Genomic DNA, 26,022 nt, shown 5'->3' on the forward strand with positions numbered 1-26,022 from the left:
CGGGCTATTTCTCCAGTGTTGCGGAAACAGCCCAGTCTGGATATCAACTTCCACCCTGCATCATTTATTCATTTCCTACTTCCACTACCACAGTCACGCCCACACCATCCGTCTGGGCCGTCCCCGCAACACATAAGACAATTCCATATGTGTTTCTAGTAGAGCGCTATTTACGGGCCAACTTGTATTATTCTTGCTACCCTAGAAGATTTTGGCCATTTTAGGATTTTCCTTTTAACTGAGAGATGGTGGATATAGCCTTCAGTAAGTCCTTCAGTACGAGGTCTTCCTTATGCTTCATCAGACCAACTGTTGGGTAGTCAGTAGAAAAAAACATAGACGTCATCTTGTGAAAGGGATAAAACTTAAATCATGAATGAGAATAATTAGGCTCCTTCCTTTTTATAGGGGCTTCTGAAACGCCTATGGTTACTAAATGTGATCAGAAAGTATTCTAAAAATCACGGGTTTGCTCTGTCCCTCGCCATTTTTCTTAAGCACAGAGGCCGAAAATGTCAAACGATATGCCAACAGACCATATAACATTTTATTGTTGTAAGACTTAAATTGGAATTTCTAATTACTTTTGTAAGGGTACTTTCGCCTGCGTCACAACAGTATAATTAAAATTTTACATTGGTGTTTTTAAGCTGACAACTGAATTGTGTTTCACATCATGCCAAACGTACTCGTTCCTTTCAATGCATTTAATTCCCTTCTCTACAATGGCGTGTTTTTCGTATGCAGTCAGATTCCCACCAGACGAGTTTATTCAGCTTAGGACCTCTGGCAGTGAAGGGGTTAAAGCAGGTTATATCCAGCCTCTGAGATTAAAATAGTCTCTGATCAGCTCAAAGACATCGTCTAAAAGTAGCAAGAATAATATGATAAAGTCGTACTCAGTCTGAAAAGGTTAATCATAATAAAAACGTAAACGCTTGCTACTTGTCTGAGCCTACAGATAAATAAACCATTGTAATATTAATTCCTTCAGCCCGAGGACATACTACATATTTTACTGGTGCTGTCTCCAGACGATTTTATTCAGCTTTGGGGAGATTTCTCGAGCTTCATGGGTTAAATAGAGCCTTCACTAAATCCTCCTTTACAAGATATCGTCTGGAAGCAGCAAAAAAAAAGAAAAAAAGTCAGCATTGAAAGAGATATATGTGTGCTGAGTTTTTGTCAGTTTCTGGTCCATACTTTGTGCTGAGTTTCTGTAAATTTCTTGTCATAATATTCCCTTATTGCCCCATATGAGCGATGCATTAATACGGGCGAGGAGAATGAGAAATGTCGGGTCATATCAGAGAGAGAGAGAGAGAATGTGGTGTATCCCTCTCTCTATTTAAATCTATTTATCCGAATATTTATCCATCCATTCATCCATCCATCCATCCAGTCCAACTCTGCCTATCTTTCTATCTATCCATCCATCCATCCATCCATCCATCCAATCTGTCTATCTATCCATTTATCTATTTCCCTATCTATTTATCCATCCATCCATCAAATTTATCTGTCTATCAGTCTACCTACTTATCAACCCATCAGTCCATATACCTCTTCATCCCTCTCTCTCACCTCATCCGTAAAGAGTCCCCCCACCACACACAAATTCAGGAAGAGAATGGACTAAAACCCGGGGACCTACTGCCCAGAGAAGCATTATTGGTCGTGGAGGTTATTGCCCCCCTGGCTTGTGAAACCAATGGGGGAGAAAAGCCTGGTTCCTAACTGATGATGCAGGCGAAAGAGGAAGAGGAAGGGGAAGAGGACGAGGGGGGGAAGAAGAAGCAGGGGAAGGAAAAGGAGGACAAGGGGAAATGGAAGAGGAAGGGGAAGGGGAAGGGGAAGGGGAAGGGGATTGAATGGAGAGTAGTGACTTGGTGGTGGGAGAGAAGTTAGGTTTTGGGGGTGAAGTTAATGGGAAGTAGAATAGTGATGTTCAAGGGGGAGGGTAATGAAACGTTAGTGTTCTGGAGACAAAATTATTGATAAGGAAAATGGTGATGTTGGAAGGCGGAGTTAGTTTTTTTGGGGGAAGAAGTTAGAAGGGAGGAGATGTGGCTAGTGTTTTGGGGTAAGGAGTTAGTGTGGCAGAGGAGTAAGAAGGTAGAGTAGCGACGGTGGTGAGAGGGGAGTGAAGAAGTTAGTGTTTTGGGGAGAAGTTAGTTGGAAGAAGAAGAGCAACGTTGGCGGGGGGGAAGTTAGAGTCTTAAGGGGAAAGTTAGTGTGGTTAGGGGGATGAGAAGTTACATGAGTGTGGTAGGAAGGGTCAAGAGTTATGTGATATGAGATGAGTAATTACACTATAGAGTGGTGTAATGGGGAGATGTAAATGTGGTGCAATGGGGAGAGAAGATTGAGCAGTGTGGGAGGGGACAGCGAAGTAACTGTAGTGGAGTTAGAGGAGAGGGGCGTAAGAGTAGTGGGGATAGGGAGAGGGGAAGAGGGGAGAACAGTGTGACAGGGCAGGAGTGTGATGGGGGAGAAAGCGTGGTTAGTGAGACTGATATTTTAGAGAGAGAGAGAGAGAGAGAGAGAGAGAGAGAGAATTGAGAGAGAGAGAGAGAATTGAGAGAGAGAGAGAGAGAGAGAGAGAGAGAGAGAGAGAGAGAGAGAGAGAGAGAGAGAGAGAGAGAGAGAGAGAGAGAGAAATAGGGTGGAATGAGACCTTGGACCTTTTGAGTATTTTTTTCACTTGTTTATTCAGCACTTCTCTCTCTCTCTCTCTCTCTCTCTCTCTCTCTCTCTCTCTCTCTCTCTCTCTCTCTCTCTCTTTCTCTCTCTCGTTAGCAGTTTGTCTCTTGGTTCTTACTCCTTTTTCTCACCTTCCATTTTGCCTCATAAAACATCTGTCATATTTCCTTTTCCTTTATCATGTTCATCTCTTCCTTTATGAAAGATTAATTGTCTGCTCTCTCTCTCTCTCTCTCTCTCTCTCTCTCTCTCTCTCTCTCCCTTGCTACGTCAAATACTTTTTAATGCTTCCATATATCCCACCATCCACTCATTCGATATTGGACTGCCTTCAGATGTTCTCCACTCAGTGACAAACCAAATTGATTCCTATAACTCACGAAGCCATTTACTACGTTGGGTAGTAACCATATAACTAAACACGTCTTGTGGTCAGGTGGGTTACGGAGCTCCAACCAGATGGGGCCTGGAAGGGTTGACATCGTAGAGTTGACTGGGAAGTGAAAAGTTTGTCACCATTGCCTCAGGGGATTGAAGAGCCTAGCCAAGGGTCCCTACGTTTCTGATGGGGAAGATGAAGATTGGCTGATTGGCACATTTATTTTTTCTCTACATCTCAAAACTTTTTCTCACATTCATTTGCCTCGTTTTCGCGTCCTATTCTTTCTCTGCCTCGCCTTCCCCTTTACTTTTTCTGCCTTTCACGTTTTCGATGTTCCCTCTTTCTCCCGATCACATAAACTTTTCCAGTTAACTATCACTCCTCGTGTTTCTTCTCCTCTTCCTTCTCTCCAAACTTTCTTGAGCTTGTCTTTCTCCTATTTCATTCCTTCGCTGCTTCCCACTCTCTTCTTCCCTGCTTCCTTTTCGTCTCTCTACACCCCACCTTTTCTTTTCATCTCAGATATGATTTATTTCCTCTGCTTTCTTCTTCCTTTCATCATTCCTAGTTCTTCCTTCCTTCCTAACTTTATATTTCTCTCCTCCACTTTTTTCGAAACCTCCTCCTCCCTCCTCCTTCTCCTCCTCTTCCTACTCCTCCTCCTTCTCCTTCTCCCGACTCCCCCCCCCTTTTTTTTTTTTTTGCTACCTACCTCCTCGCTGTCTCTCCCCTTCCAGTCATTTCCTTCTCACTTCATTCCCTCTTTCCTTATTTCCTCATCCATGCATCTTTTCTCTTTTCTCCTCAGTTCCTTCCTTTCACCAACTTCTCTTTCTTCATTTCTCTCATCTTACCTCTCACTGCTTCTTTTCTCCTCCACGTCGTTCTTTTCCCCTAATTCTCCTCCCCTTCTTCCTCCCTGTCTTTTCTTCTCCCTCCTGCTCATCTTTCCTTCTCCACTTTCTCACATTTCCAGATCTCCTCCCTTTCTCTGCCCTCTCCTCTCACTGTTTCTCTTCTCTTCCTTCTTCTTCCTCATTTCATTCCCTTCTTTCTCCAGTTTCCCTGCTCTGGTTTTCTGTTTTTATTCTACCTTTCATTTATTTTTCCCTTCTTCCTTCTATCCACTTCCTCTCATCCTTCTTTTCCAGTTCATTCTTTCATCCTCCTCCTCCTCCAGTTCTACATTTCCTCATCTTTCTCCGTCTCCAGTTCTTGCCTCTTTTGATCTCTTCCTCCTTCTCCACCTCTTCCCCTTCTTCCTCCTTTTCCAGTCCCTGCCATCTTCCACCTCTTCCTCCTTCTCTCCAAATCTTCTCCCCCTCCCTAGCTATATAGAGGATTAGGGTGTGGGCACTGAGAGCTTATACAACGGAAAGGAAGACACTGCCATACACATACATACTTGTCACCATAACCTCACGTCTGATCAGTTTACCAGCAAGTTACGATTCCATTTTTCTTAGGACACAATAACCCGTCAGGAAGGAAGACACACGAAGGAAAAAAAAAAAAAGAGAGAAAGAACGAAAAAACAGTAAGGTCAAGTTATAAGACGTAGAGTCATAGGGACTAAGCACTTTAGGGGTTTATTCAGAAAGATTCAGGAGAAATGTTTACTGATGCAAAAACTTCCAGTCTTTATCTTATAGAGTACAATAGCTGGTCAGGAAGGAAGACACACGGAAGGAAAGGAGGAAGGTCATCTTAATATGCGAGTTATGAAACGTAAACATGTGCCAGACTACAAACATTTGAGCTGATTCAGACTTAAGACAACTGTTTACCTATACAACAGCAAAAAGGAATATCATTTAGAGCACAATAATACTTGGCCAGGAGGAAAGACAAAGAAAAAACCGAGATTAAGTTTCATACCAGGTGATCTCTTAACAGTGTTCTCTAGTTTTGTGCTACGGGTACGGCTCAATATGATTTTGTGAGAAGAGAAGACATTTTGGGTGGTTCATAAAAGTAAAAATCAATCATGCAATCAATGGAGAGAGAGAGAGAGAGAGAGAGAGAGAGAGAGAGAGAGAGAGAGAGAGAGAGAGAGAGAGAGAGAGAGAGAGAGAGAGAGAGAAGTATAAAGGACATAAAGGTTATAGAAATCAGAAAAGCCTGCAAGGTAAACACTTGTATCGCTGACTGAGACGATATCGCAACACAATAGGAATGGGTTGCGTAAAATATGAACCAGTCGTAGAAATAAAAAGAAAAAAAATCACCCCCCAAAAAATAGCTACTGGCTTTATTTACCAAGGCGAAGGACAAATATTTACCGATACGCAGACACAGGATATCATACCCGTTGCCTTAGATTTCGTCACACCACTTTATTGCGATTTATTCTTCGTTAATACATATACTCGTATTTTCTTGCGTGTTATGTGATCTAAGTTATAAATGCCCTTAAATAGTGATAACAATTATAGCCCCATATTAATCTGAAATGTGAACCCAGTGGAATGCAGGCTGAAGTTGTCCTCCTCCTGCCGTCCACCATCCTCCTTGTGGGGGATAGGAAGGGAACTGAGGGTCGTTTGTATAGTATGGTAGTAGAGCCACCCAGTTATATTCATCCCACCACATGAAGGCGTCCCTCTCCAACACCAAGTAACATACAAAACGATATTGACTCAGAATCAGACGACGTTTGTTCTTGGATTATTTCCTGTACATTCAGACGATTTAATTAGGAAAAATCTCTAACTTAGGGAGTCAGAGAAGGGTATATCCAACCTCACCAGTTATACAAATATACTAAGAGGGAAAACCGCTTTATTGAGCAGAATGACTAGAGAAAAAAAAAAATACGAGGTTGTCCGTAAGTTGCAGGTCACAAGATACTTACCTGGCGATTAATTACGTGCTCAGGGGACAGCTTAGTGTGCAGGTGTGGCCATGGGTGTAGGAAAACAGTGAATGGTACGGAATAGACACTGATAACGCTGATTGAGCCCTCCCATCAGCACACAAGAAATCGCCAAGCAGAGGGGAGGAAGAGTGATACATATGCGAAACCCTGTACATCATCAGCGTGAACGTATTAAGAGAGGCATAAAATCAGCCACTGCGACGAGAATACGGCTGCTACTCAGTGTGGGGGAGCGCTATTCAAAGCTAATGTAAACATGGAGATACACATCGTCTAGGGTTGTACTTACTCTCTCTCTCTCTCACACACACACACACACACACACACACACACACACACACACACACACACACACACACACACACACACACACACACACACACACACACACACACACACAATTAAACATACACACACACTCTATCCATATATATATATATATAAAATACATGCGTAAAGAAAACACACACACAAATTCTGATGTACCGGTATGCTATACACACACACGCACACGGACACACACACACACACGCTTTTTCCCCTTCTTCCCTCGCTTCCCTTTACGCTATCATCATCCTTTCCCCTGAGGTCTCGCTTTTCTCCCCTTCTTCTCCCTCACTCACTTTTGTTCCTCTCTCTCTCTCTCTCTCTCTCAACTCCCTTTCCCCCACTCTCTCTATCACTCAACTCCCTTCCCCCCCACTCTCTCTTTCACTCAGCTCCCTTCCCTCTCTCTCTCTCTCTCTCTCTCTCTCTCTCTCTCTCTCTCTCTCTCAGGCCGGGTGTTGTCAGACGGTAACCAAACTTCCGCCGGTGGCACACAGTCAACACTTGGGGAGAGAGAGAGAGAGAGAGAGAGAGAGAGAGAGAGAGAGAGAGAGAGAGAGGGAGAGAGAGAGAGGTGAAGAGAAGAAATTGAGGGGTACATGGGGGAGGTGGTTGAGGGTAGTCTAGGGGTGTTTGGGGGGAAGGGGGAAGGGAAGAAGGAGGGAGGGGGGAAGAGAGAGAGGGGGAGGGAAAGGGAGAGGAGAGGAGGAAAGGGGAAGGGGGATGGGGAAGGGGTGGGTGTAGGGGAAGGGATGGTGACTTCGGCTCTCAGCCAATAAACAATTAGCGGTCAAACAATCGAGAAAGAGAGAGAGAGAGAGAGAGAGAGAGAGAGAGAGAGAGAGAGAGAGAGAGAGAGAGAGGGAGCGTGTAGGAAGTGCTGATGGCTCTGATAAATTGACTCCTCTGCTTATGGTGGCTGACTGAGCTTCTGTAGTCTTGTGTATTTACATTTACTGTATTCTGTAACCCCCTTTTCTTACTATTACTGTATCATATTGTATTCTCTTCTAGTCATGTATTGTATTTAAAGCTTTTGTTACATGAATTTTCTTTTTTTACTGAATTTATTGCTCTTGTAGTCTATAGTGTTATTTTGTTATGTTTATTGTGTTATTTTTTGTACATGAGTGAAAGGTGAGTTGGAGAACGGGCAGCATGATGGCGAGGTCTAGAGTAACAGGGTGATTTGTTTGTGGTCACCCTTTCTTGGACTACGGCAGCAGGCTATAGACAGACTGATTGATAAAATGGTTGATAGATAGACATACTGATAGAAAATAGATACATCGACAATAGATAGACACAGACATATGTAGATAGACTGACTGATAGATATTTCGTATGATCTCACTCAAACTACAGGAGGGAAAAAATGAGTTAGGATGATGTCACCAGACTCATGGGGTTAACATTTTTTTATTATTCTTTCAAGTCTCTCTTTCTCTCTCTCTCTCTCTCTCTCTCTCTCTCTCTCTCTCTCTTCAGTCTTACACGTTTCCTCCATTTGTACTGCTTTCCCCTCTTCACTGACCAATACGTCTCTTAACTCACATTTTCTCTTTCCCCTTCCACTACACTTCCCTCATATCTTCCCCTCACACATCTTGCTTTCGTCGATACCCCTCTCCCCTAACATGCTCCCTCTGCTTGTATTGCTCTCCCTTCTCCCTCAGCTTTATTCCTCTCTCTCTCTCCCTCTCTCTCTCTCTCTCTCTCTCTCTCTCTCGCTCTCTCTCTCCTCGTATTCGTATCTTCCATTCTTATCTGTCGTTCTTATGCCACATATTTCTTCTACTGACACTGTTTTCCTTTTTCCCTGAAACTTAATTCTTTTCCCTTACTGTTACACACGTTTCACTCGCCTCATTATCTCCGTTTCTGCCTTTCATACCTTCGCATTCTTATTTTCTCCACCTTTATCACCTCCCTTCTCTCCTCTCACTCCCCTCCTCGTTTACCTTCCTCTCACCTATCTTCCATTCCCCTCCCAGTGCCCTTACTTAGCTTGTTCCTTTCTCCCTTCCTCTCCCTCTGTCCCCTTACCTATTCTGTCCTTCCCTCACCCTTCCTACCTACCCCTCACTTGTTTCCTTGTCCCCTCACCAGCTTTGCCCTCCCCTCCCCTGCCCTCCCCTCATCCTACCTGCCCTCCCTTCACCCACACCCTTCCCTCCACTCATCCATCCTGTTCTCACCTGATCCACCCTGCCCTCTCTTTATCTGTCCTCCCTTCACCTGCCCTGTCCTCCCCTCATCCACCACGGCCCCCCTCTCATCCTACCTGTTCTCCCTTCATCCACTCTTCCCTTCTTTCATCCACTTTACCCTTCCTTCACTTGCTCTTCACTCACTTGCCCTGCCCTCCTATCATCCAACCTTCTCCCTCCCTCCTTCATCTGCCCCATTTCCCCTCACCTGTCCCCTTTTCACCTCACCTGCCCTGTCCTCCCCTCACGTCCACTGCCCCATTATCATCCACTCCTGTATCCACCTCCTCCTCCTCCACTTTACCACATAATTCCCCAATTATATTCCCCCACCTCTGCTATTACCTCGAATCTCTCTCTCTCTCTCTCTCTCTCTCTGAAGGAAGATACAGAAAAGAAGTGGGCCGGAAATTGGGAGAGGAAGCCGTGGAAGGAGACAAAGGGGGAACGAAAAGGGAGATAGGGGAAGGGTGATAAAGAAAGGGCCTGGAAACACTTAATATTAGCTTTCTTTTTTATTCTACCAGACGAGAGAGAGAGAGAGAGAGAGAGAGAGAGAGAGAGAGAGAGAGAGAGAGAGAGAGAGAGAGAGAGAGAGAGAACCTACCTACTAATCTAACTGAGAGAGCCATTGTGAGACACATATAAAAAAAGAGAAAAATTAACTCCACCACTACGATCGCATTTTAGTTTATTATAATTCTGATCACCAAAGAGACAAATATATAAAGGATGTTAAGGTGATCTACCGTGACAAAGGCGATATTAGTTTGATTTTAACCCTTTCCCTACCAGATGCCCCTCCTAAGCTGAATGAAATCGTCTCGTTGCTGACTAACATGAATGAAAATTAAACGATACCGTACTAAAGTGTTATGAAAAAATGATGGGAGTGTGAAAGAGGAAGGAAAACTAAGGAAAATATGTAACAGGGCTCAGTTTATCAATATTCAGAGACAGCTTTACCATCCCCCAACCAACGCCCTTCTTCCCAACTCTCTAGACCCCCACCCTTCTTACTCCACTCCCTTGTCACCCACCCACAACCCCCCTCTCTTCTCCCATCCCCTTATCATCCGCCCACAACCCCTCTCTTCCCCCAACCCCTCTTCACCTACACATACACGAACTCCCTCTTCCCCTAGCCCCTCATTAGCACCCCTATACCCCATCTTATCTCTTATCCATCCCTACTCACCTGTGCTTCAGTCCCAAAATCCCTGCTCCTCTCCCTCCCCATACCCAAGAATAGCCCTCCCGCCTCTCTTCCTCCACCTTCATTCCAGTCCCTTTCTTTTCCAATCCTAGATCCCCAGTCCCCCCCACCTCTTCCCAACACTTCTGACACTACTCATCTTCCCCATTTCCTAGACTGCACTTCCTCCCTCCCCTTTCTAGTACCACCCTGTCCCTGTTCTCTCCCTCATGGATTCCCTCCCCCTCCCTCCCTCTTATGAACATTCTTCCCTTCTCCATTCTTCAAGGATCCTATCCCACTCCCTCTTCTCATGGGCCCTCTCCTCCCTCTACTCTTCTCCTTCACGTCTCCCTTTCCCCTAACAGACCCTCTCCCCTCCCTTCCCCTACTCTTCCCCTCCCCCTAACAGATCCTTTCCTCTAAATCTCCTACTCTTCCCCCTCACGTCTTCCCTCCCCACAACGGGCACCCTCCCCTCCCTCCCCTTCATAGCCCCCCCCCACCCCTCCGATGGATCCACACTTTATCCCCATCTTCTCTCCCCAATACACTTAATCAGCCATTTCGCTTCTTTGCCATCTCATACACGAGGGAGAAGGAGGAGGAGGAGGAGGAGGAGGAAAAGTACGAGGGAAAAATATACAGCATTCTACTAGGAAAAGATTTTAGGCTGAAAAGCAGTTTACGTTACACTCAATTTACACATATTATTCAGTGCCTTTTACATCGATCCACAACAACCTAGTTTACAAACTGAGATGGAAATTTGCGTACAGTATTGATGGTGTGTGTGTGTGTGTGTGTGTGTGTGTGTGTGTGTGTGTGTGTGTGTGTGTGTGTGTGTGAGAGAGAGAGAGAGAGAGAGAGAGAGAGAGAGAGAGAGAGAGAGAGAGAGAGAGAGAGAGAGAGAGAGCACTGCCTATACCTCTGACCAATATTCATCCTCAACACATCGACCGGTCACAAAGGCAGCCGGCCACACCACACCACCCATCCAGCAACACCACACCATATAGCCAGTAACACCACACCACATAGCCAGCAACACCACACCATATAGCCAGCAACACCACACCACATAGCCAGCAACACCACACCACATAGCCAGCAACACCACACCATATAGCCAGCAACACCACACCATATAGCCAGTAACACCACACCACATAGCCAGCAACACCACACCATATAGCCAGCAACACCACACCATATAGCCAGTAACACCACACCATATAGCCAGCAACACCACACCATATAGCCAGCAACACCACACCACATAGCCAGCAACACCACACCACATAGCCAGTAACACCACACCACATAGCCAGCAACACCACACCACATAGCCAGCAACACCACACCACATAGCCAGCAACACCACACCACATAGCCAGCAACACCACACCATATAGCCAGCAACACCACACCATATAGCCAGCAACACCACACCACATAGCCAGCAACACCACATCATACAGCCAGCAACACCACACCACACAGCCAGCAACACCACACCACATAGCCAGCAACACCACATCATACAGCCAGCAACACCACACCACACAGCTAGCAACACCACACCACACAGCCAGTAACACCACACCACACAGCCAGCCACACCACACCACACAGCCAGTAACACCACACCACACAGCCAGCCACACCACACCACACAGCCAGTAACACCACACCACACAGCCAGTAACACCACACCACACAGCCAGCCACACCACACCACACAGCCAGCAACACCACACCATACAGCTAGCAACACCACATCATACAGCCAGTAACACCACACCACACAGCCAGCCACACCACACCACACAGCCAGTAACACCACACCACACAGCCAGTAACACCACACCACACAGCCAGCAACACCACACCACCCACCCAGCAACACCACACTACCCACCCAGCAACACCACACACCCGGCAACACCACACCACACACCCGGCAACACCACACCACACAGCCAATAACACCACAACACCACACACCCACCAACACCACATCACACACCCGGCAACACCACACCACCCAGCCAGTAACACCACACCGCACAGCCAGCAATACCACACTACACAGCCAGCAACACCACACTACCCACGCAGCAACACCACACCACACAGCCGGCAACACCACACCACCCACCCAGCACCACCACACCACACAGCCAGTAACACCACACCACCCACCCAGCACCACCACACCACACAGCCTGCAACACCACACCACACACCCAGCACCACCACACCACACAGCCATAAACACCACACCACCCACCCAGCACCACCACACCACACAGCCATAAACACCACACCACACAGCCTGCAACACCACACCACACAGCCATAAACACCACACCACACAGCCTGCAACACCACACCACACAGCCGGCAACACCACACCACCCACCCAGCAACACCACACCACACAGCCTGCAACACCACACCACCCACCCAGCAACACCACACCACCCACCCAGCAACACCACACCACCCAGCCTGCAACACCACACCACCCAGCCTGCAACACCACACCACACAGCCTGCAACACCACACCACACAGCCTGCAACACCACACCACCCAGCCTGCAACACCACACCACACAGCCTGCAACACCACACCACCCAGCCTGCAACACCACACCACCCAGCCTGCAACACCACACCACACAGCCTGCAACACCACACCACACAGCCTGCAACACCACACCACACAGCCAGCAACACCACACCACCCAGCCTGCAACACCACACCACACAGCCTGCAACACCACACCACACAGCCTGCAACACCACACCACCCAGCCACAAACACCACACCACCCACCCAGCAACACCACACCACACAGCCTGCAACACCACAGAGATTGCAATATTAAACTTTCTCTTTTGTCGCTTCCGGGTGCAAATAAAATCATATGCGGTACCCTTTAAATCTGTGTGTAAAATAAACAGATAACTAAATAGGAATAAATATTAATGTATCTACCAGCCATATCTCGAGGCTCTGTTTATCTATCTATCTATCTATCCATCTACAGTATCTGTCTATCTATCTATCCATCTATCTATTTGTCTGTCCGTCTCTCTGTCTGTCTGTCTGTTTGTCTGTCTGTTTGTCTGTCTCTGTCTATCTGTCTGTCTGTCTATCAATCTGTCTATCAAGCTACCATCCAATCCTTCATTGCACCATCAGGAGCGCAGGGGTCCGGAGCTAGGCCAGTTAATCTCGACAAATAAAACAAAAGTGACCAGTCGTTCTCCCTGAGTGGCAATGTGAAATTGCTAACCCCCAGCTGCTCCTAAGAGGTAAACACTTATCAGGTATATCCAGAGGCGTGCATTAACCGCAACCTACTAGACCACCAGGTGTCTGTTGGATTATATGGTTTCCACCCAGCGTAGCAAATGGTTTCCTGAGGTAAAAGAAACCGCTGGGCTTGTCACTCAGAGTACAGTAACCTATTTTTTTTTTTTTTTTTTTTATGTTTCGAAGAAGGAACCACAGGCTAGAGGTCCGCAAGACTGTTCGCTCCCAGAAAAAATTGAAACAAAATAACAGAGAGCCAAATGTTGCACTACATCAGGTGAGAGGATGGTCAGCGCCCCAACCTAACGATAATATAACTGATTAATTAATATCAGTTAAAAAAAAAACGTAAACAATTCTTATGAGTAAAAACTAATTTGTATAGAAAATCAGTATACATGACCCTTCTTTAAAAATAAAGGTAATTAAAAAATGAATAAAAAAATACAGGTAATTTAAAAAACATCGAAAAAAAAACTATGGTAAGAATAATAACTACCCTAAAACAATTCATGAATATGTGTGACCTTTCTCTGTAATCTACAGTATGAAATAAGAAAAAAATAACAATGACAACAACAACAACAACACTAATAATAATAATAATAATAATAATAATAATAAGTGATGTAAAACAGCAATCTCATAATAATTCTTTCGGACAAGGAGAATGTCTTCACCCCTGTTTGTTTGTTTGTTCGTTTATTTGTTAGCAGGAATACTCAAAAACTAAAAGAGAGATTTGGACCAACTTTGGTGGGTAGATAGCACATGTCCATGGGAACAATCGATTAACTTTTGGGACCGACCCGAATCATAATACAGGTTCTGGATCCGGAAAACACTTTTTGCGAAACCCTAATCAGTGACGAAAAAAAAACAACCTATTATGAAAAGTGGTTTGGAAAATAAGTTGCCCTCGTCGGAGAAATGAGCTCCACTGAGTGCCTCTCCAGCTAAATATGAGTAACACTTCTGTAGGTTTGCAGATATTAAAACAAGTAAATAAATATTTTAAATGCAATATATATAGATAGATAGATAGATGGATAGATAGATAGATAGATAGATAGATAGATATAGACACAGTAAATATTCCTAAAATAATCCGTATATATATTTAAAAAAAAAAAAACTACAGGAGGGAAAAGTTAATTGATATTGAATGCTCACCAGGATAACCTTTCATACGCCCCCTAACCCCACCCCCCCAAAAAAAAAAATCTATGGCTGCCTTTCCCCCCCGGCTTAACGTAAATCTATAAGTGGTGTTTTGATAAGATTTTATTTTTGATAATGAACTCTGTCAGGGTCGTGCATCGTCATGTGTAATTATGAAAACGATAAAGACTGGAGGTGGGTCATTTGGGGGATGATTGGATATTTTGTTTTTGGCGCTTATTTACAATGATGTGATTTATACCTATTTCGATATCTATCTATCGGTCGATCAGTTTGTCTACCTATCCATCTATCCATCCATCCACTCATCTATCTATCTATCTATCCATCTATTCATATATTTACATATCTGTCCATCCACCCATCTATCTATCTATCTATCCACCTATTTGCCTATCTATCTATCGATCCATCCATTCATACATATATCCATCAATCTATCCATCCGTCTGTCTAACTACTAAATTATCTATCTGTCTATCTATCAGTCTATCTATCTATCACCCTATTTATCTATCTTTTCGTTTCCTTCTTTTCACTTGATATTCACCTTCGACATACATTAGCTCCTCATTTTAGCCTGGCCTAAATTTGCCATCTTTCCATCTTGAAAACTAAGCTGTAACAAGAAACTAACAGATGAAAACGGTGCTAGTCACGAAGAAGTGCTATGGAAAGAATGTAGCAGAGCCTTAGTATTGTATTATTTTCCCACCGAGCTACGTGAAATAAGTTACAAAAGGACGGAAATCTGAGCCAAGTTAAGGTGAAAAGAATACAGTGATGTATCGCAGAGAAGAGATTACAATATTCCCAATTTTTTCATTCTCTTGATTTGAATATATTTGTTTAGGGGTAAAAAATGCTGAAACAATATTCTGAAATAATATGTTCTGTTGTTAGGGTATTCTTTGTATCTTGGGTATTATTACTGTTGTTTTTATTATTATTATTATTATTATTATTATTATTATTATCATCATTATTATTATTATTATTACATAGAGAAAGGGACTCAGTAAATCGTGTGTGTGTGTGTGTGTGTGTGTGTGTGTGGAGAGAGAGAGAGAGAGAGAGAGAGAGAGAGAGAGAGAGAGAGAGAGAGAGAGAGAGAGAGAGAAAGAGAGAGAGAGAGAGAGAGAGAGAGAGAGAGAGAATATTATCCATGAATTAGGCTGAGGGAGGGGATCTTATGCTATTTTATGGGATAGACGCCAAGTTAAGCATATTAAGAGGATTTATGCCTCTAATAATGAAGGCCTAAAGAGAAGTCGATCCTGTATTTCCTCCACCAGCTCTTAAAAAGTTATATACATTCCCTTCATCAGCCCTAAATCATCATCATCATTAATGCCAACATCATCATTATTATTATTGCTATCGTCATCACCATCATCACCACCACCACTATCATCATTATTCAGACCTCCTTTTCCACTCCTAGATAGAGTGAAATAGGGTCCAGAGAGCTAAAAAAGATCATGCTAATAATTGTGGATAAGGTTAAATCTTGCACCACAGAAAACGTAGCGCTTCATGACAGAAAATGGGAAATCCATATAATAGAAAGTGGAAAATCCTATAAGAGCTCCCAGAGAGAGAGAGAGAGAGAGAGAGAGAGAGAGAGAGAGAGAGAGAGAGAGAGAGAGAGAGAATGCATGTATATATGCAGGAGTAACTATATATATATATATATATATATATAAATATATATATATATATATATATATATATATATATATATATATATATATATCAGTGGATGAATTGATGGATGAATGGATGGATGGATGGATGAATGATGACTGTATCCAATTAAGCATTTAGCCTACTGGATGACTGAATGACTGAATAAATCGACTAATTGTTGGATGGATGGATGAATGGATGGAGGTGTGTGCAGGACTGGTTTCGCGGATGTCAAATGTTAGGCAATATTTTTTGAGATTCTGCACAGTACTGATTGGGAAAAAAACGAGAGGTTATGTTTGGAACTGCATGAGAGAGTGAGCGAGAGGAAGAGAGAGAGAGAGAGAGAGAGAGAGAGAGAGAGAGAGAGAGAGAGAGAGAGAATCACCTGAAAACCTCCTCTCACCTCAACCCTCCCCCTTCCTCCTCCCTCTCTTCCTCTCGCTCACTCTCTCTCTCTCACTCTCTTTCTACGAGCTTCAATTGAAGGAGAACACACACCCCACTCCCCCTCAAACACACCCCCGTCTCTCTCTCTCTCTCTCTCTCTCTCTCTCTCTCTCTCTCTCTCTCTCTCTCTCTCTCTCAGATGTGAATTCCTCTAAGTTTCTGGGTGTAGGAAGAAATTGGACACTTCTCACACCACAACGATTTAGGCAGAAATACCAATCCACGTCCAGAACTTCCTCTCTCTCTCTCTCTCTCTCTCTCTCTCTCCTTGTAACAAATTCTCCCACTCCCCTACTCCTCCCTGACCTTTCTCCTCTCATCACTACCTGACTCCCTCTTCCATTCACTCCCCTCACTACATCACTCCTTTACGCTCCCATCCATTCACTCCCCTCACTTCATCACTCCCCTTGCACCCCCACTCGCTCATACAGTCAGTTCCTTTGATCCCTCCCATCATCATCATCATCATCATCATCATCATCACCATCATCATCATCTTGTTCATCTTCATCATCTTACCATTCCTCCTCCTCCTCTTCCTCCATGTTTACCAGTTAGTCTCATCGGGAAATTGCAACGCGAAACTAGTATGGCTGTTTTAAGTTTCAGGCGCCTAAGTTCCGATCAACAGGAAGAGAATGGACTAAACATCTCGCGAGGCTGTAACTAATCTGGCCTAACAAACACAGCCAAACCCGATTTCACTTAATTTTGTCCATTTTTATATCAGTCGACTCTAGGCATGATAAATAGGAGTAGATATCAGGCACTACAGCAAATATATTGATTGTGTATTTATGCATGTCTGGGTGGGTGCGTGTGCCGAAGTCCGTATATACAGTTATACATTTACATTTTACTTTGGCTAGCAACGCACGATCATATTCAAGACAAAAAAAGGACTTCTTGCTACTGTAAATGTTTCATGAAGAATACACCTCTCGAGAAAGAAAACCCTCCTGAAAAGCTGTTAAAACAGCCTGGCTGCATCAAGAATACGTAAGAATATATAGGTGGAGTGAGGAGTTTAACAGGACATTCTTTGCATGGGTTACGTAGGCGCATATCACTATTAATGCATTTATTCCGATGCAATATTCATGAGGTAATAGGGGTAGATATCAAGCAGCAGGGAGCTTCATGCTAATGTGTGTATGTGTCGTGTATATTTTATATTCTTTTCAAGGTACCAATTTTCGCAAGGAGTAACTGGCTAATTGGATAATTAGGTAGATATCAGAGAATACATTTGTATTCATGTGCATATGCATGTGACTAAACACGCATGATTTCTTTTTATTCTCTCTCTCTGTCTCTCTCTCTCTCACACACACACACACACACACACACACACACACACACACACACACACACACACACACACACACACACACACACACACACACACAGTGGATAGATATCACGCAATACATAGACAGATGCCGCATTCATACGTGTGAGCGAACGTGTGCGCTTTCTTTTCAATTTACTGGACAATCTCCCCTCCCCCCTTTACCCCCACACCCCACAACCCAGCCCCACCAACTCCCCCTCCTTACCTAACCGCCTTCCCCGCCAGCAAAATTCTCCGTTTCAAATTTTCAAGATATGAAAATTCCTGGGCATTTCCCCCGTCCCGCGTCTTCCTGCTCCCGCAGTGTAATTATAAATCTTTTCCTTCCTTCTCCCTCTCTTCCTTCTCTCTTCCTCCTCCTCTGTCGGGAAATATTTCGAATTCCCGCAGTCACATTCCTCACTCACTCACTCAGTTTCCCTTGCCCGCTTTTCCTCTGCATTTCCTTCCTCTCTCCATACTGAAAGGCAGATTTATAAATAGAACTGTTTGAATAATGCAAGACACACACACACACACACACACACACACACACACACACACACACACACACACACACACACACACACACACACACACACACACACACACACACACACACACACACACACACATACACACTATTTTCCAACTTTTCTGGCGGGTCTTACTGTCACGATAAAAGTTTTTTCATTACAGTCCTGTCCCGTGCCAAGCCCCACACGTCTCCTGTCCCCTGTCACTCCTCCCGTCCACCCACCTCCCCCATCGAACCACCAACCTCTTAACCTCTTCAGTACGAGGATATCATATTAATTTCATTCATACTGCCACCAGACGATTTTATTTTAGATCACAGTCGCTATTCTTGGCTTCCCCCGACTAGCCTCAGCCCTCCTAGTATGATGCTGCCTTTTTTATTTTTTTTATTTATTTTTTTTTTTGGGTTTACGCCAGGTATCCCCGAAGGGCTAAGGCGTTGCCCCTGAGTAGAGGACTTTGGATTGGAGCGTGTAGCATTTTATGACCGGATGCCCTTCCTGATGTCTACCAATGACCCTTGGGTGGATTCGATCCTCGGACCCTTCGGTCAGAGCGGAGCGCTCTAACCCACTGAGCCACGGCCGAACAGCCTTATTCAGCTCAAGAGAACACCCTACTACATGGGGAGTTCATGAAAGCGATATTCGAATAGTCTTCTAAAACACTCTGGGGATAGCGAGGATAAAACAGACAAATGTAACCATAATGACAGGCTAAATTTTTCAGTGAGATGACGCCTATTATATTTTGTTCTTGCTTTTGCCAGGTGGTTTTATTAAGGTTAGGAGAGGTTTATCGAACTGGAGGAGACTGATTATCGCCTTCACTATCATCGATCTCTTAAAGGCTGAATATAATCACATGCTCTAAATAAGGAAATAATATACAGATCAACGTAATGATGAGGCTAACCATCTGTCCTACCTGACTCCCCTATCATTCACCCTATACCACCCCCTGTCTCCCACACCATCATCTCTTTCCATCTAAGCACTCACACCATTTCCTCCCTAACCATACTAACCATCCACCCTACTTGACTCCCTTATCGTCCACCCTAAGCTACCTTCCCATCGCCCACAATGCAACAATATCAGCTTTTAATTTTCTTCTAAGCATTCACATCATTTCTTCCCTAACCATCCATATTAACCAGCCATTCTACCTGACTCCCTTCTCGTCCCCTCGTTGCCATCTCCCAGTCTTCCACAATCCCACATCATCATCATCTCTTCTTTTTGTCCTTCTAAGCACCATCCATCATCCCCTCCCTAACCATCCATATATCTTCAAAATCACACATCATTTCTGTAGCCTGTTTCACTAATAATACTCTGTTATCTCCTCCATTCCATCGAAGCACTTCCATTGTTTCCTCCCTAACCATCAATGCACCTCTCAATAGCACCTCATTTCTGTGCTTTATTCCAACACTTTTACACCATCATCTCTTCCTATCAGTCAAAGCTCTGATATTACACCCTAACCATCCTTATATCTCCCACAGTAGCGCATATATTTTTTTTTTCTGTACTCTATTCCATCAATTTCTTCCCAGCTTTCCTTCTCGGTCAACCCCTTACAGTATCCCCGCTCCACACTCTCGTTCCAAAAAATATCTGAGGCATTCCCGTCTTTACCTCTTGAAATAGTGGAAGATGTGTTTGATAATAATCTCTAGTAGCTTGTAATGAATGTATATGTTTGGTGTTTTTGCCAGTACCGTTTAAAGAAGGGACTTGATACAATATATGAAATTCTAATTATTTTTAACACCCTTGTGATAACAATAATAATGATAATAATAATAATAATAATAATAATAATAGTAAGAAGAAGAAGAAGAAGAATGATAAGAGTAATAATAATAATAATAATAATAATAATAATAATAATAATAATTCACTCATCTAATCCAGTGTTGCCCCATAAGGAGCGTAGGAGTCCGGGGCAGGCAAGTAGGTCCTGACATTTAAGATGAGAGTGGCCAGCCTCACTCATCCCTGAGAGATATTACGGGAGCAATAAACCCCAACCACTCCATGGATATAAACCTGCACCGGCTCAATCCAAATGGAGCGCCTTAATTACCCACTAAACCTCCCGGTGCCATAATTTGGTTATATGGTTACCACCAAGCATAATAAATGGTTTCCTGGTGTACAAGATACCATTTGGCTTGTCATTCAGTGTAGAGTCACCCGTTGACGGAAGGAAGAGAAAAGTATGAAGGAAAGAAAGACAGAGGAGGAAGGAAGGAAAGGAGGAAAGAAGAGCAGAAAGGGCAGGCCCCCAAGAGCAGCACATCGAATGAGTGGATGGTTAGCACCCCACCTACCACTAATAATAATAATAATAATAAACATAATAATAAACATAAACATAAACATAATAATAATAATAATAAAAATAATGGCAATAAAAACCTCAAAGCCTCAATGCTCACTCTATAGCTATCGGTCACCTGCCTGAAGATACTTTTTGGAGCGAGTGTACGCCCCTCACACACAGCCTTCCGAGAAATCCTTCAACTCGGAATCCAGTCAGCGAGAAATCAACACCCCAGAGAATTTTACGCACCAGTCCACAACGATCTCTGAGAATAACCTACTCGCATGATATCAGGAAATGTGGGTCAACTGAACACTGTCTCCTGTTATTTTATTTTAAGCATGCGTATTATGTTATTGGATTTGACCTCATAGCAAAGAGATCCCAGGAAAAATAATGCTCACTTGAGAGGCATAGTTTCTCACAAGATCCATATAGTTTGCTCCAAGTTCCAAGGTTTCTCCCACTTTCTCTTACGATTCCCAACAGAAAGGAAGTCTCAGCTAGAGTTTCATAACGAATAAAGAGCTAAAGTCCAATGGAAAGGTAATAACTCACCATAATTATTGTTCTTGCTCAACACATTAACCACACTTTACTTTTATCAACATTAAGTCACCTATTTATCCAGCACTCGAACCACTTTATCAACATCATTTATATTATTCACGTACCCAGCGGTCACCTCACTTCACTTACTATCAGTCCTCTTATCTGCAACACTTAACAGTCCATTTATCTAACACTCTAACCACACTTCTGCTCACATGCCCTTTTCTTATCGGTAGTCCTTCTCTTGCACACACACACACACACACACACACACACACACACACACACACACACACACACACACACACACACACACACACACACACACACACACACACACACACACACACACACACACACACACACACACACACACACACACACACACACACACACACACACACACACACACACACACACACACACACACACACACACACACACACACACACACACACACACACACACACACACACACACACACACACACACACACACACACACACACACACACACACACACACACACACACACACACACACACACACACACACACACACACACACACACACACACACACACACACACACACACACACACACACACACACACACACACACACACACACACACACACACACACACACACACACACACACACACACACACACACACACACACACACACACACACACACACACACACACACACACACACACACACACACACACACACACACACACACACACACACACACACACACACACACACACACACACACACACACACACACACACACACACACACACACACACACACACACACACACACACACACACACACACACACACACACACACACACACACACACACACACACACACACACACACACACACACACACACACACACACACACACACACACACACACACACACACACACACACACACACACACACACACACACACACACACACACACACACACACACACACACACACACACACACACACACACACACACACACACACACACACACACACACACACACACACACACACACACACACACACACACACACACACACACACACACACACACACACACACACACACACACACACACACACACACACACACACACACACACACACACACACACACACACACACACACACACACACACACACACACACACACACACACACACACACACACACACACACACACACACACACACACACACACACACACACACACACACACACACACACACACACACACACACACACACACACACACACACACACACACACACACACACACACACACACACACACACACACACACACACACACACACACACACACACACACACACACACACACACACACACACACACACACACACACACACACACACACACACACACACACACACACACACACACACACACACACACACACACACACACACACACACACACACACACACACACACACACACACACACACACACACACACACACACACACACACACACACACACACACACACACACACACACACACACACACACACACACACACACACACACACACACACACACACACACACACACACACACACACACACACACACACACACACACACACACACACCGCTCGCTGGTGCAGTGGTAACGCTCTCGCCTAGCATCTGCTAAGACGGGAGTTCGCGCCTTGCTCGGGATGCGAAAAAGTTTCACTGACAAAGCGGGTGGTCACTGTCCTCCTTGAGCAAGAGGATGGGTGTGTGCGTGTGTGAAGGTCAAGGCTTTGCCCTTAGATCGGACTATATGAGCTCTCAGCTCTCTTCCGGGAGGGTAAAATGCCGATGATCACAAACCATCGCGTGATCCTGACCGACCCGGTGAATTACACACACACACACACACACCATATATACTTCTCGGTTTTCCAATACTCATCGACCCATCCGGCAGGTCTCTTGGCATGTCAGTGTAGACAACCTATCCTGATCTCCTCCAGGGCCTCCTCCGCCTCTCCCAACAACGCACTCATCTATAGTCCTTTTACCTTCACTTGGCCCAGATTTTTTTACTTTTGCGACTTATTTCACGTAGCTCAGTTGGACGTTAAGACAATGCTGTGGTTTTATATCCTTTCCATATGTAGTATTAATCTCTCGCCACAACTCAGTATTCAGGATGGAAAGATGGCACTTTTAGGGCAAGTCAGAGTAACAAAAAGATATAGCACACCGACCCACCCTACTTCTCTTTTCTCAATCCCAGTTCTCCTCTGGCCTCCACCATTCAACCCATTCCATCAGTGAACACGCTACCAACACTTTACTCATTCCCAATCCCTCTCAATATTCACTTCCAATCCTTCTAAACTTTACTCACTGTCTGTCCTCCTCTTTCCTCTACTTTTCCGCCCAATCCATCAGACAAATTTTAAACCACTCTCTACTCACCATCAGTCCTCTTTATTCACTGTCAATCCTTCATTTTACTCACTGTTGCCCTTCTCTGCCCTTCGCCACTCAACTATCAAACTAGCCACACTTTGCTCACTATCAATCTCTTCTCATTTTTTCCACAACTACACATACTCACTCATCCAGCATACTGCCCACAATTTACTCATAATATTTCCATCATACTCACCCACCTTTCCCATGTCAGACCAGCCAGTGTATCCTCACCTCCCCAAGGGCCGCCTCCGCATCTCCCCTGCAACATATAAAAGTTTTATCTGCATGAATCCAGAGCTGACCCTGCTAAATTTTCAGATGCAAGGAGAACACAGTTTTGAAAAGAATCTAGTATGCATGACCAAGTAAATATTTTATAAGGAAGTTGCAAAGGTACATTCCAGATAAAAACTGGAAAACTTGAACATCACGAATACAACATTTCATTAGTAATACAGACAACCATACACTCTCTGTTGGTGAATTAACAAATAACTTTTAATACTAAATATATCTTTTCTCATTACATTCTAGATTAAAAAAATGGAAAACTTGAGCATTCGAATACAACATTTCATTAGTAATATACAAACACATAGACTCACTTTGGGTTAATCTACGAATAAAATTTGATACTATATACATCTCATCTCATTCAGCAATGTTTATACTGAGAAAAAAAAATACTGAATACCTTGATGAATGGAAATTATTAGTCTTAACTGGATGTGATACTTTCCTACCTCCTCATGGGGCCGGATTCAGGTGGGCTTAGGATGGTTTCTTCATTGTACTTTATTAATGTCTTCCTTAGTTCTGATCTACTTTAAATAAATACCGTACCATACAAGATAATATGAATGATCTATGTACAAAAAAAATAAGTGAAAAGAAGGGTCGCAGTTTCTTTCGATTGGCACCTTATGACTTCAAGCAAAGAAAAATTACTGAGGTTCTGCATATTACAGGTCGTTCATGTGGGCACTGACAGGTGTGGGGGAAGAAGGTGTGCAAAGCCAGACATATACCCTTGTTCTTGTCACCTTTTCCTTAGAGAGTTATTGTGGAAATAACGTACAGATTTTCCCTTGTACTAAAATCATACTTTTTTTTTCTTTTTGAAAGATTTTTTTTTTAATGGTTCTGACGAGGATTTCACCTTACCATAAAGAGAAATATATTGGTAAGGAAGAGATGAAGAGATGATAGCGAAATGAGTCTCCTAGATTGAGGAAAATACAATCCATGAGAGAAGGGTGTACGGCAGGGGGATTTGAGAGGAGGGAGTTTTGGAGGGGAAAAGAATGGAGAGAGAGAGAGAGAGAGAGAGAGAGAGAGAGAGAGAGAGAGAGAGAGAGAGAGAGAGAGATTGTGGCGGTGAAGCAAGAAGGAGGAAGCGTGCATTAATTTAACTCTGAAGACGGATGAGGATAGGAGGGAGATCTGGAGTTAAGTCTGAGTGATGAGAGAGGAAGAATGACTTCAGGAGTGAATCGGGAAAGAGAACAGACATGGAGTGAGGCAGGTTAGGAAAAAGGTAAGCAGGCGAGGCAGGTGTGTTGGTGACAAGTGAGAAGGGGAGGCAGAGTGTTAGGTGTGCACAGAAGCTAAGAATACTCGTAGTTCTAAGAATATAAAGCAGGTGTATTTTCCTGAAATAGAGGAAGCACAAAAGGGTGGCGAAGAGAAAGGAGGTAAAAAGGTATAAGGAAGAGGAAGGTGTGTGATGAGCAGGTGTGGAAGAAGTGAGTGGAAATTCTGATGTAGGGAAGGGAGATATGGAGATGCAGGTATACAGAGGAAGGTGTGGGGAAGTAGGTGTATTGAGACAGGTGTTGGAAGAAGGTGTGGGAAACAGATGTGCAAAGGGAGGTGTTGCGGGAGATAGGTGTGTGTGTGTGTGTGTGTGTGTGTGTGTGTGTGTGTGTGTGTGTGTGTGTGTGTGTGTGTGTGTGTGTGTGTGTGTGTGTGTGTGTGTGTGTGTGTGTGCGTGCGTGCGTGCGTGCGTGCGTGTGTGTGTGTGTGTGTGTGTGTGTGTGTGTGTGTGTGTGTGTGTGTGTGTGTGTGTGTGTGTGTGTGTGTGAGAGAGAGAGAGAGAGAGAGAGAGAGAGAGAGAGAGAGAGAGAGAGAGAGAGAGAGATGAGGAAAGTGTGTGGGGAGGCAGGTGTATAGGGAGGCAGGTATGTGGGAAGACAGGTATGTGGGGAGACCGGTGTGTGGGGAGGCTAGTGTGTGGGGAGGCTGGTGTGTGGGGAGGCTGATGTGTGGGCAGGCTGGTGTATGGGGAGGCAGATGAGTGGTAAGGTAGGTGCGATAGACAGACGAGTGTGTAGGTAACTGTGTGATGCATATGTCTGAGGCAGATGTGTGAGGCAGGTGTGTAAGGAGGCAGATGTGTGAGGCAAGTGTGTGAGGCAGGTGTGCAGGGTGTTAAGTGTGT

At 44.2% G+C, this 26,022-nt stretch overlaps 1 protein-coding gene across 1 annotated transcript in view; it reads left to right on the plus strand.

Moving 5' to 3' along the window:
* The window catches only part of LOC145409268 (neuronal acetylcholine receptor subunit alpha-7-like), a 383,585-nt gene that overhangs the window by 243,007 nt on the left and 114,556 nt on the right, over positions 1 to 26,022 (plus strand). The window lies entirely within an intron of this gene.

This window comes from Coenobita brevimanus, chromosome 80 (assembly GCF_032717465.1).
Source record: "Coenobita brevimanus isolate Jiangsu-jjx chromosome 80, ASM3271746v2, whole genome shotgun sequence".
Classification (NCBI taxonomy): Eukaryota; Metazoa; Arthropoda; class Malacostraca; order Decapoda; family Coenobitidae; genus Coenobita; species Coenobita brevimanus.